We start from the raw sequence: 12,587 nt of genomic DNA on the forward strand, positions 1-12,587 counted from the left end.
TTCTTAACTTATTTTGAAATAATTACTGACATTATTTTGAAATACAGTATTTTCAGTTGGAACCACCTCTTAAAGAATGCAGTGGAGCCCTTTTAGACACACACAGTGCAGTGAAGACAACTTTAATTAAGCAGTTCTAAGAATTGCATTTAGTCAGCTGTAATGAGCCCTGCAGCATTTAAGTGAAATGATAAAGTTCTTGCCAGTCTGAAAAAGCTCACAGTCTAAAAGCTATGAACAACTAATTTGAGGGAATAAAATAACATTTTTGCTGCTGTTATGAATTCCCTTAGTGTATATTATATCCTAAAGACATTTTAGGAAAGGTTTTGATGCAAGTGATGCAACATCTTGTTCAGTAGCATCATTGTCTGAGGGGATGAGACGAAAATAGCAAATGCCAAATGATATTTGTTAGTTACACGAATTTGTATAGGGAATGTTTAGCGACTACAATAAATAATGCTTTTACAAAGTCTGTGTTAATTAATTCACCAGGTGAATCTTTTAAAAAATATTTTAAATAAATCACGCATAGAAAAATTGCATTCCAACTTAGAAATACACCAGTAAAATCAATTTAATTTAAAAATAAGCTTTTTTTCCTTTGATACAGCTGCCCCACCATCATAACTAAAAGCTAAAACTTCTTCTGAACAGGGTGGTTTCAAAAATGGTTAACTCAGAACTGAGGAGACATTAGAAATTAATTTTCTGTATATAAACACTTGTTTACTTCAGTGCAAGTATTTTCTATCTGCTAATCAAATCATAGAACTCTCCAAGAACTCTTTTGAGTCCAACCAGCACTGCTAAGTCCAGCACTGAACTTGTCCCTAAGAGCCACATTTACATGTCCTGAATCCCTCCAGGGATGGTGACTCCACCACTTCCCTGGGCAGCCTGTTGTAATATTTGACAACTCTTTTAGTAAGGAAATTAGCACATATCCATTTTGAGTTTATCAGGAAGTGGTTCTGTCTGACAAAAGAACCCGTAACAACCCCAATGTCAGCAGAACCCTAAAGGCTCAATCACTTCTGGCTACAGAAGTGCCTGCAAGAGAAATTGCAATCCACTGCTTTCTTACAGACATTTTTCACCCTGGTGTGGTTATTGTCCTCTCACATCTATTAGTTCAGTCTCAAAAATAAACCACACTAATAAAAACAGTGTCATTAGTATTTTGTTCACATGTCTAAAGATATATATATATATGTGTTGAGTAATGAGTTTTTATTTCTGAATTAACTTCCATAATGCTTGTGTCACTGGATACTCAAGGAGAGAAAGAAAATGGCAGATGCTAATTTGCAGTGTATTACACCCTGAAAAATAGCCAGGTTTGATCTCAAGAAGACATTAAGCTATACTGTAACAGAGTGCTGTAGTAAATTGCTTATTGATTCTGAGATACTGAACAATGGGTCATCAGGTTGCTTTCTCAATGTTCTTTGTCCTGGTCCCTCTTTTTTTTTTTTATTTAGATAGCAATAATAAAAGTTCCATAGATTGCAAAAAGTGTTAAAGAGTCTAAAGATCTTCTAAAAATGATTAATTATAAATAGAAATGACACTTTGAAAAAAATTGTTGCATCGCTAAAACAAAAGCAATACCAAACACCTACAGGTTGTTTTTTTTTTTAAGCTTAATTAGCTGGCACTATTATAGCCATCATTAATCATTTATTCCAAACAGTCACCAAAAATATTGCTAATGGTTCATTAGGTATGCTTTTTTCTCAGTCATTCCAAGTGTTTTTATTAGGAGATCTCAAAGAAAAATCTTCCTGCTGGCCCTCCTCCTGAACCTCAGTAATTTCCTGAAGTTTCAGAGCACAGATTTTCTTTGTCGGTAATTGCAGACAAAATGGTACAAGCCTCTGTGTCACTGTTCAGTGCAGTGCAGCCACTCAAATTGGTTTGACTGTGCAAAGTGACAATTCCTCCAAATCTTTTTCCCCAAGCCTAAGTGATCTGAAAGAAAATGAAGAGTGAGAACGCTGCTCTACTTCTTTGAGCTGGCTAATAAATCACCTTGTGGCACAGGTCACCCAAACAGGCATTTTCTGAGAGATCCCTGTCCTATTTGCAGGATAAAGCTTTCATGCAAATATTCCTGGTGTAACAGCCTATGTTTAACAGTATCAATTTAAAAATTCCACTTATATATAAAAAGATCAGCTAGTTTTGTTCAAAATATTTTTTTCTCTTTCAGTATGCTTATTCTGTGGGTTTTATTACTGCTTTTATTGGGTTTTTTCTCACTTCTGAGGATGCCAAAACTAGTAGAGACATTTTATTTCTTAATAAGAAATTGTGCATTTAAGTCACAAAAATTATCATTAAATACTTATATCAGAAATAATATCTGAAATTATTACTGTTCCTTCTTAAATAAATATATTTCTTTTTCTGTGTCCCCAGTGTCCTAATTCTATAAGCAAACAAGATTTTGTTCTGTATCTCCTAGCAGGCCTTTGAAAACTGTTGAATTAGGCAATTTTTTTAGAAAATACAAGCTCGTGTTTTTGTGCCTGTTATAATTTTTTCAATACCTAATATAATTTTTTTTCTTTTAAAAAAAATACTCAGGTGGGTACTTTTCTTTAAAAGTAGATAAATCCAGCCTAGAGAAGCTGTTCTCTTGAAGCCTGTTACCAAAAGAGACAGAAAATTTGCAAAAATGCCATAATTGGGAATTTGCTTTCTAGCTCAACATAATTCTAAATTGGAGGGAAGGAATTCTGATTAATTATGGATTGCTCTTTTAAATCCTTAGTGCCTGTAAATAAAATTACGTGAGTTGGATGTACATGGGCTTTTGAGAAGGTATTTAAAAAGGCTCCTTCCCTTCCTACTGCTTCTTTCACCAAATTGCTTTCATTATTCTTAATTTCTATTAGGTAAAGTGAGAATTGTTGGTCTTCCTGTAAGTGTTGGTAGTGCTCTGTATTAAAAATTCAAAACATATAATTTCATCAATGTGTTCAAGACTAGAAATGGAAAGATACTTTCTATGCAAAGGTTTCTCCACTCTGTTATTGTTTCAATTCTGCTTCCCAGGCCTTAATAATTGATACTAGTTCTAGTGTTTCCCTTCCAAAGCTGCCTCGGTACGTTTTTACAAGATACCTACTCTGTTCATAGATCATTTCCTGTACTCTGGTCTGCCAAGTCATTCCTTCTGATTTTAGCTCAGTTCTAAAATCCACCTCTCATCTATTTTACTTCATTTAAATAGATCAACAATATCTATTAATTTATCAACTTCTGCATTGGATCACAAAGTGAACCCCTTGAGACACTCTCTGTTACTGATTTGTGTTTGGACTGTTCAGTGCTTTTGGGCTTTTCTAGTTACAGAACTTTCACACAGAAATTATCTATTGAGTGCTCTACACTAACCAGCCACAGTTTGATCACTGACTGGTAGCACAGAACACCAAAGCAAATGGCTTCTAACAGTATATTCATCTTCTTTAATGTGGATTCTGTTCAACTGAATTCAGGACTTTTCCATTGAGTTAATATCACACCATAATCTGTGTAAAACAAGACCTACAATGAACTATTTTCTGTATTCAGATATTACTTGAAGTTAAATTCCACAAGCAGAAAGGACTGAAAATTGAACAGCTTACTGCTGCTCATATCTTTCTTCCATAGGTTTTCACCACCTAGCTGTTAGCCATTGAGGAACCTTCTCAAAAGTAACGTACTTTTTACTGCAGGAGAATCTAAGGGACATCATAAGAAATGGAGTACTTCTTCTGCTGAAATTACCTTAGACCAGAAAAGTGGAGAGCTTTATTCAAACATAACTGGAAAATCATATGCCAAGGGCTGTAAGATTATTCTTTCTATTTTGTTTTTTTTAAGAAATTGCTACAGATTTGCATATCTACTTATAATATTTATTTGGTCATGTCTTAATTAGTGTATTACTTAAAAATTAATAAAATATATGTAGTCATTCCAGATTTTACTCAGTATGATGTATTTTTTTTTTCTGAGAATTTATATAACTTTCTATATATTTATCCATATATGAATATGGTTATAACTCTATCTGATCACCTGATTTTAAATTGAGAAACAAATACCATTAGATTTTGCAGATCTCATATTAGACAGCAAGGCTCTAGCCACTGACATTAGACAGCTGTGCTGTATGGGTTTGTGCATGCATGCATAAGAATCCATAATGAATGTTGGTTTTTGTCTCCTTTTTTGTTTTTGCCTTATTTACATTGTCTGAGACTTACTGGGAAGTCTCCACATTTCACATTTTAAAGAGTTTGCTGTGTCAATTGATCTGAAGTGATACGTTGTAAAGATTCTGAAGAAATAATCCGAAATTATTTCTTTAAAAACAGCTCCTTTGTGTTCCACTGGGAAAGAAATAATTTGAAGAAATCTTGAGAAACTAAAAAGGAATTTCTGTTTATTCCTGGCAACAGTTTCCAGATTCCCAAGATGGCCAATACCCATGTGTGGATGGGCTATCTGAAGACAAGAGAGCAGCTTGAGGACAATTGCCAAACTATAACCAAAATTGTCCAAAATATTTTATTTAATTGCAGTCAAGATTGGAAGTGGTTTGGAAAAGAAAACTAAAAAAAAACCCCAACCACCTATCAGAGCCTTCTGTAAAAAATATAGCAAGTGGATTTGTGTGCTTCTAGGTCTGATAAAAACCAGAATCAGTAGGGCAATTTATTCTAGCATGGCAAGAGTGTGGTTTGTCAGGATCTCTGGGGAGTCTCTGAACTGAATAGATTTGCCCTGGCAGAACTCCCAAATCAACCTTTGCTCTAAAGGGACTTTGCAAATGCATTTTTTTTTTAATTCATGATAGGACCTTTGGGGAAGTTGGTTTCTCTACTGGAAGTTTGCCTGTCCTTGTTTCCTGTATGGGAGCATTGCAGCACTCAGTGGGCTTCCTACTTACTCTTTCTCCCAGATTTATTGACTCATCAATTGATGTTTCTTTGGCCACTCCTTTTACCACAAGTTGACACATGTTGTCATAGATGGTTTACACTGGTTTAGCTGAAAATTTTGAACACTAATTAGAAAGCATTTAGGAATAGGAAATGAAAAAGACAGGGATTTTATGTATAGCATATAAGTCACAGCTGACTTACACCAGGACCTCTCATGTCCAAAAGTTAAATATATTTCTTTCTGATTGACAACAAGTAAGAAAGAGAAAAATGAGATACAGGATCCTCCTCAACAATCTGAATCATAAAATATCCTGAGTTGGAAGGGACCCACAAGGATCATGAAAGTACAACTTGCTTGGAAATAACTGACTTAAAGCACAAGAATTAAGTCCATGAGAGCTGGGGTCCCAGCACCTGTTCTTCCTGCACAGTTGAAAGTTCTGTCAGTCTCAATGTAAGAATTTGCTTCATGCAGCTCATGATAGAGCACTGCAAAGGCTCTTTGCCTGAAGTTAAAATCAAGCACATCTTCCTGTTCAGTAGCTGACACATGTCTTTCTTTTGTTCTTTCTAGTGATTCTTTCAAGCTTTTGAAAAATACTGTAATTTATAATCACCCTGTATGAGAATTTTGCCTAAGGATCAGAGTCAGCTTGGATTTAGAAGAGTGAGTCTTGTGTGAATATAAATTAATATTCTTGTCCTCCCACACACAGTAGGACTTAAGTGACGAGTAGATAGATAAGGAGTCATTGATAAAAGCAGAAATTTAATACAAGTGAAATACAAAGCAATGCATTCCCTAAATGCCTTTATTCATGTCATTCACAGTTCTTTACTTTTCTCTGAAAATTTGATCTAGTTGTAGCTCAGTGCACAAATAAAAGAGTTTAAAGGGATGGGAAAAAGAAGAACATGGTCCAGTTTTCATTTCCTTGTGCATGCACAGATATTAATAGAAGTTCTGAAAGTCTCAGCTAGAAATTCAGAGAATTGGGTGATGAAAAGCTGAGATCTAAGAGATCAAGAGATCACTAAGAAAACAAAGACATCAACCTTATATTAAGGCAAGTACTCTAAATGAGTTACATGTGTTTAAAGTGTGGAGAGTTTCCTTAAGATGAGACAGGAGTATTGCTGCTGGAGGAACAATGGGGAGAGACAAGTTTAGAAGAGATGTCTATCCATGTTACAGAGCAGCAAGCACTAACTCCTTGTCAGAATGAAATATTTGTGTGAAGGCAGGAATTTTATCTTAGTAGCAGATTTTGAACAGAGTGCAGGAGATACTAGAACTAGGAATGTAATTAATACACGACAAATGAGAACTAAATTATGAAGTTTATACGGGGAAATTGAAGCTGCAGGCAAAAGAGAAGAAATTGAGCGCTTGAAAAAACATTTCAACCACAGGAAACTGCATGTTTTAATAGTTACAAAGTCAGAAGGAAGTAACCAAACCCCAGTTGTTGCAGCACTTTATTTCTTTTATCTTTTGGCCTGAATTGCCACAGGGAAGAGTTGCTGTCAGCATTAGGATGCTGCAGTCAGTGTTTGTGTGTGTGCCTGTGCATGCAACTGTAGGTTCATAGAGAAGAGCATCTTTAAAGAACTGTCCAAAACCAAAAATTTTACACTCTTGTTCAGTAAGTGATGTTTATTTTAACATTCAGTGTTAGTTCTTCTTTATGTCCTTTGCAATGGTTAGCAAAGCATTTAGGATGGAACGTTTCAGTTGAAACTTTTTTCCTAATGTTTTTTGCAAAGGTTTCAAAGTTCCTTTTTAAGCCAGATTTCACATTTCTTTGTTCAAGGAACTAATTTCATTAGGATTTTTGGCTGGCGAAATCCAAAGGCCTTTTCTCCAATTGCCTTCATAATGCTCTGTGAATTAACCAGTCTTGAAAACATTCTAATTAGTAGAAAAACTAAAAGAAATAGATTTTTGGATTTTTTTGTATATTTCACATGTTAGATAAATCTCATTGTTATGACAGAGTATAATCATCTAACATTTTTCAGGCTGTTGCTAGTTAATCTTTTCAAGGTTTTGCTTTACATGGTATCCTTCAGCTGAAATAGAATAGATGCCTTTCAAAACTTTCTTGAATAAAGAGGACAATAAATGCAATTTCTAATCTCAGAAAGTATCTTGGAATACCCTAATTTCTCTCTTCTGCAGGGAGCAGCAGGAAAACATTTTTTTATCTTCTTTCAATAACACTGCACCTTCTCTCCAGCTATGTGATATAGAAAACAAGATCACATCAGTGTTATGTGAACTTGACAGCAAGGAAGGCTCGCACTTGCCCAGATTTAGCATTTGTTCTCAATCCCACCCAAATACATCACTACTCCAGGCATTTAAAAATAATTAGTTTCAGAGACCTGCTCTCAGCTGCATTAGGAAATAAAACCAGTTCTGCAAAGGAAAGGGCTGTTGTTAAGCAGTCAGATGCTGTCATGGGAAACACTGTAAAGGAAGAGAGGAATAGCTAGGGACCCTCAGCCAGGGATTCATTCGAGTCTGCCACAGAGGCAAAGACTTATTTTTCCTAAGAGGAAAAAAATTATAGTTTCTTTTAACTTATTTAAACATTATATCAAAGTGGTGAAAATGCATCATAGTGTATAATATTTCAGCAAATACACGACTCCTGATTCTTATGAAACTTTAAACTGCACTTGGAATTGTTGTCAGTTATGTTCTTATATTCACCACTTAAAGATTTTGTTGCTTCAAAGAGACTTCTTTAATTAATACTTTTAGAACTCTAGTGAAAAAGCTACAGTATATGATCACTGCTATCCAGACCATTAATTCTTCAGCCTATATGAAATTAATTATAGTCTCAGAATGCAAGATGGATGAGAAGATTGACTAGAAGTTCTGCATTTTGTAGCAAATTACACAATGGTCCTTATGGGATGAGATTGACAAGAATATATTTTTCACTTCTAGCCAGTCTGATTGCAAATCTATCTTACTAAAATCCATCATGCTCACTTGCCAGGTGTTTTTAATTACAGATTCAAAGAACCCACAACCTTGGTGTTATTAGCACCACGCTCTAACCAACTTAGACTGTCACCTCTTGTGTGCCTAGAAGTGCTTTTCAAGATGGAGCTGTACACACAGTTGTAAAAACTACAAAAGTTTTTACAAAAGCTGCATCACTCTTAAGGAAACCAGAAAAAAACTGAAATAAAACACTGCTCTTACTTTTTTGTTAGTAGGGTGTACTGCATCTAACTACATAAAATAATTTATAGTAAAATCATCTCTGTACAAAGGAAATGTAAATGTGAACCTAATGTTACACTGGGTTTTAAGGCTAGCTGCTGAAGAGGAAGGAGTGATACCAATTTCTTCTATTTCTTCTCTATAGTATTTTTAATGAAGCATTTAATGAATGGCACAATTTTTGTTTTCTTTAGATTTTTTTGAACAAGGAAAAAGTAACATCTTCATTACTTTTTCCTGCCCCTCTTTCGTCTTAGTCAAAAAGGTTATTTTTTGAAAGCAGGATACAGATTATCAGTGGCAAGTGGAGCGCTTTACCTTAAGACTGGCAACCTAGCAACTGGAAACTCTTGGTATGCCAGAAAGATGTGATGTTTTCTGTGCAAAGATAGTCTGATGTCACCATCACCCCCAACCAAAATCAGCTTTACCCCAACCACAAAAATGTGTAGAAAAATATTAGCAATTTAAGCATGGAATATAAAATTTAACCTCCAGAGAAATCCTACCGAATTCTATGGAAAATTTGCTGTTGACTTTGAGAGCAGTCTTGGAAATTACCTATTCCTGACTGACTGACCTAGGTGATAGCTGACTCAGCGACCAGTTCAGCAGAACTGAAAAGCATGAGCTGGTTTAATTTCACCATTTTGAGGCAGTTCTCTCTAAATTCCTATAAAACGTTCAAAAAGCACATTACAATGACTGCCTGGAGCACTGCAGGTTAATTATTTCCACTCATCTTAATTAGATAATAGTGTGAACACTATGAAGGTATCCTCCTCAAATTATTCATTAAAAGTATCTCTCTTTGGTTCTTTAACTTTCCTAATGAGTATGAAAAGACTTCTCTCCACAAAATACTGGTGTGCTTGTTAAGGGATGTTACAACAGGCTCCACACGCGTGATTTGGGGGAGACACAGATGCTTCTCCCCCCTGCAGGTGGATCCAGACACCTGGGGGCTGCTGCACTGAGCCTCACTCACCCTGGAGCTGCTGCAGGTGTTTCTCAGGACACACCGAGCCCAGGGCTGGGACTGGCACCCACTGCAGTGAGTGGCACAGAGACACCACTGGCTCCAGCCAGAGTGACACCACAGACCAGGGACACCCCTGGCCCTGCTCTGACTCCAGCTGCTGTCCCTTTGGCAAATGTGAGCGTCTGAGTCCAGCACTGAACATGTTCACATATGGCATTAGCACGGTTTAGATAAAAAGCTAAATTTAGAGGTAATGAATATTTGAAAGGTCTCTTTCTTTTTCATTAAAATGTCTTTACTTTTTCATTCAAATTATTAAGTCCTCTTAAGCATTTTTGATCTTTTTTATTTTTCTCCTTTCTCTACTGAACTCTCATTCCAGCTCAACTCATATCATCCATTTGATTTCTGTCACTCACTTTTGGTAGACTATTTTTTTTTTTGCTTTCAGTTGCTTTTTCTAGTCTTCTTACAATGGTGTTTTTCCTTTTTTACTTTAATATTTTACAGCACAGGCACTGTGCCATTGGTTTTTGGCCTCCAGGTTAGAACAGATCCTTCATTTCAATTGAAGCATCAATTAGTTTTCCTCCACTGCAAAACTCAATGAATCTCCACTAAACCTGATAAACTCAATCTAGTAATTAGTAGAAATTCAGTCTCTTGAACAGCTTTTCTTTATGGGTCTGTGCTGCTGTTTGTGACCTGCTAAATGCTTGGGAGGGCCTTTCACTGCCCCCACTGTGCCCTCTCTGGTGCCAGCCCTTCAGGCTCTTCCCTGACCAGGGACACCACCACAGAGGTGTCCAGAAGTGTCTGCCCAGTGCTAGGGCCCATTTCACTGTTACTCAAGTTTCCACCTTCTTCACTCCTTGTATCCACAAGCCATCTGCAATGCAACAGCATCACTTGCTATTTCTCAGCATCACTTGCTAGCTCTGTGGCACCAAATTGCTTGTGAAGAGACAGAGAGAATGCTCTCTCATCTGTCTTAAAAACCTCTTCTTAATCTGTCTTCTTTCTAGATTCCCATGAGCTAAGTAACTTTCTGGTGATGTAAGTTGTTCTGTGAGCATTTGTATGCATTACAGATAGATAAAAAACTGCTAATAAACAACAAAAGGGAGGAAGGGAAAAGGAGGGAAAGAGCACATTTCAGTGCAATAGTAAATCTGATTTATTGTGCATTTTTTCATATGCTCACATGGTCCACTTCAAGTGAGATTTTTCTAAAGAAAACAGGTGATCTGGTATAAATATGTTTCCTGTCATAGGGGACCAGCTTAGTTTTACACACACTTAGTGTGTGTGTAAATGTGTTAAGTGGTAAATAATTAATTAAGTCATCTTGACATACTTGTACATTTTCAAGTATTGCACTGAAAAAACTCTCTGCAATTTTCAGTGTTTGTGCACCTGGAGATGTTTATAACAGTTTTAGATAGTGTTTACATTGAGCATTTGTACAGCAACTGTTCATAACATAAGCAGTTTTTCAGATTGGAAAGCTGCATATATATATAATGGAAAGGCATGGTCTGAATGATAAAGCTGTAGTTGGGAAATTTAATGAAGACTGTCAAGAGAAAAGCATGGCCATTTCTCTGCTTTATCACTTTTATACTTTGATGCTTATCTACTCTATTTCTTCTCTCTAGTGATACTACTTAATCCTCTCTTCTTTCATCCTTTTTCCTTTGACAATCCTACAAATGCCAAACTGTAGTTACTGGTTTTGACAAGATCACTGGTTCTTTCCCCTTCATTTTCAATCAAATCCCGTTGCCTCCAGGCTTCCCAATTGGCTCTGATCTCTAATTTATTGGTAGAGAAGTGTAACTATCAGTTCCTAATCTGCATCTGCCATTGGGAGACTGATTTATAACTGTATGTACAAGAGAATTCAAAGTGAAGGAGAGCAATCTGACTTTTAAATTAGAGTTCTAAGATATTCCCTAAAATGCTGCCATTCATTTTTAACTCAGTACCTTCATGGGTGATCTGATGTGATCTATAGAGTTTTAGTAGTCAATGAAGTTGATAGGTATATATTGCAATGAAAAACAGAAAACTAGGGTCAGTGGAGGAAGAATCAATAAAATGCATGTGTACAGACAAATGAGATTGTCAGGGATGTTTTCCTGGCTTGTCAAAGACTGCTGATGATCTACCAGGTAGCCTACTGACAACTCACACAGCTCCTTGGCAGGTGCTACCAAAGAACTGAGGCTGAGACTTATAAATATTTATGTTGTACATAATTTCATTCTATTCCCAGGCTCACTACACAGAAGGCACATGTATCCTGATTTGTCTCTCTTCCACAAGTCCTGAACTGTGGATATGAAACCTGCACTTCATTTTGTCTCCCCTGCCACTCCATCTGTGATGAACCATTAACAGTTTAGTGGTGCTGCCAGCCCTTAAGGCCCTCAGACATATTCCATCATACAGCTGAAATTAAGCGTAAATCATCATGTCAAGAAACCACTTAATACATTTCCCTTTTGGTTTTCAGAGTCCTTGTCACGTTTGTCTCAAAATTTTGTATTTAAAAAAAGGATCTGTCCAGCCTAGATTTTGGGGCTCATGCTAAATCTCTTCCAAAAATATCACATCCAGAACTAATATAAAAGATAATTTTCCCCATTTTTTGTGGGAAGACATAAAATCCTGTAGGTGAACAAAATCCAAATTCCAGCTCTACTGGGACCTTAGCTGTACTGTGAAGGCATTGGAGGTGGCCGTGGGTTGTAAATGCTGCTGACTAAAAAGCAGAGTTAGATTTAAACACTGAGAGTTAACCTGCTGACTTTGCCAAATATAGGAGGGAGACTTTGAGAAGGAAAAAAAAATCAACAGAAATAAAAAAGCATGAAGAAAAAAAAGAGTGGGGGAAAAAAAAAGAGATGTGATTTTTGTCCTTCACTAACAGCCAAGGAGGAAATTTTTGAAAGAATTGTTTCTAGTTTTTGAATTAGAAACATCTTCCTAAATTGGATGATTACCAGCCCCAAAAGCCTTTAGGGACTCAGATTACTAGGCCTTCTGTGTATATTTATCACCTAAATCCCATTACAAAAAGGCAGCAATGAGGCAGGTGGGTACTTCTTTGAAGAGAGAGTATTTGATGGAAGCAGGAAAGGTGAGCATGGCTTTGGGGGCAAGGGCAGCAACAGCAAGGTCTATCTTGTGCACTTAGTGGGTGTTTAAGGTAGACATTCTGATTTATCTGCCACTGCTGCAAAAAATGGCCTACCTGCCCTTGCTTTCATGCTGACTACAAAGAATTTTCAAAGACACCAATCACACTTAGAAGGAGAGATATTTTGCCTCTGAAAACTCCTTTCTAGATGGTCTTTCCTGGGGTAGTCTGACCTGTCTCTGCAACACCAGGGCAATATGTAAT

The 12,587-nt window shown here is 36.5% G+C and overlaps 1 protein-coding gene across 8 annotated transcripts in view; it reads left to right on the top strand.

The window, feature by feature from the left end:
- KCNIP4 (potassium voltage-gated channel interacting protein 4) overlaps window positions 1-12,587 on the top strand; it is a 388,682-nt gene that overhangs the window by 326,987 nt on the left and 49,108 nt on the right. The gene's annotated exons all lie outside the window — the stretch shown is intronic.

The sequence above is a fragment of the Agelaius tricolor genome, unplaced genomic scaffold (assembly GCF_023055355.1).
Source record: "Agelaius tricolor isolate 1412-34295 unplaced genomic scaffold, bAgeTri1.0.p SCAF_8, whole genome shotgun sequence".
NCBI lineage: Eukaryota > Metazoa > Chordata > Aves > Passeriformes > Icteridae > Agelaius > Agelaius tricolor.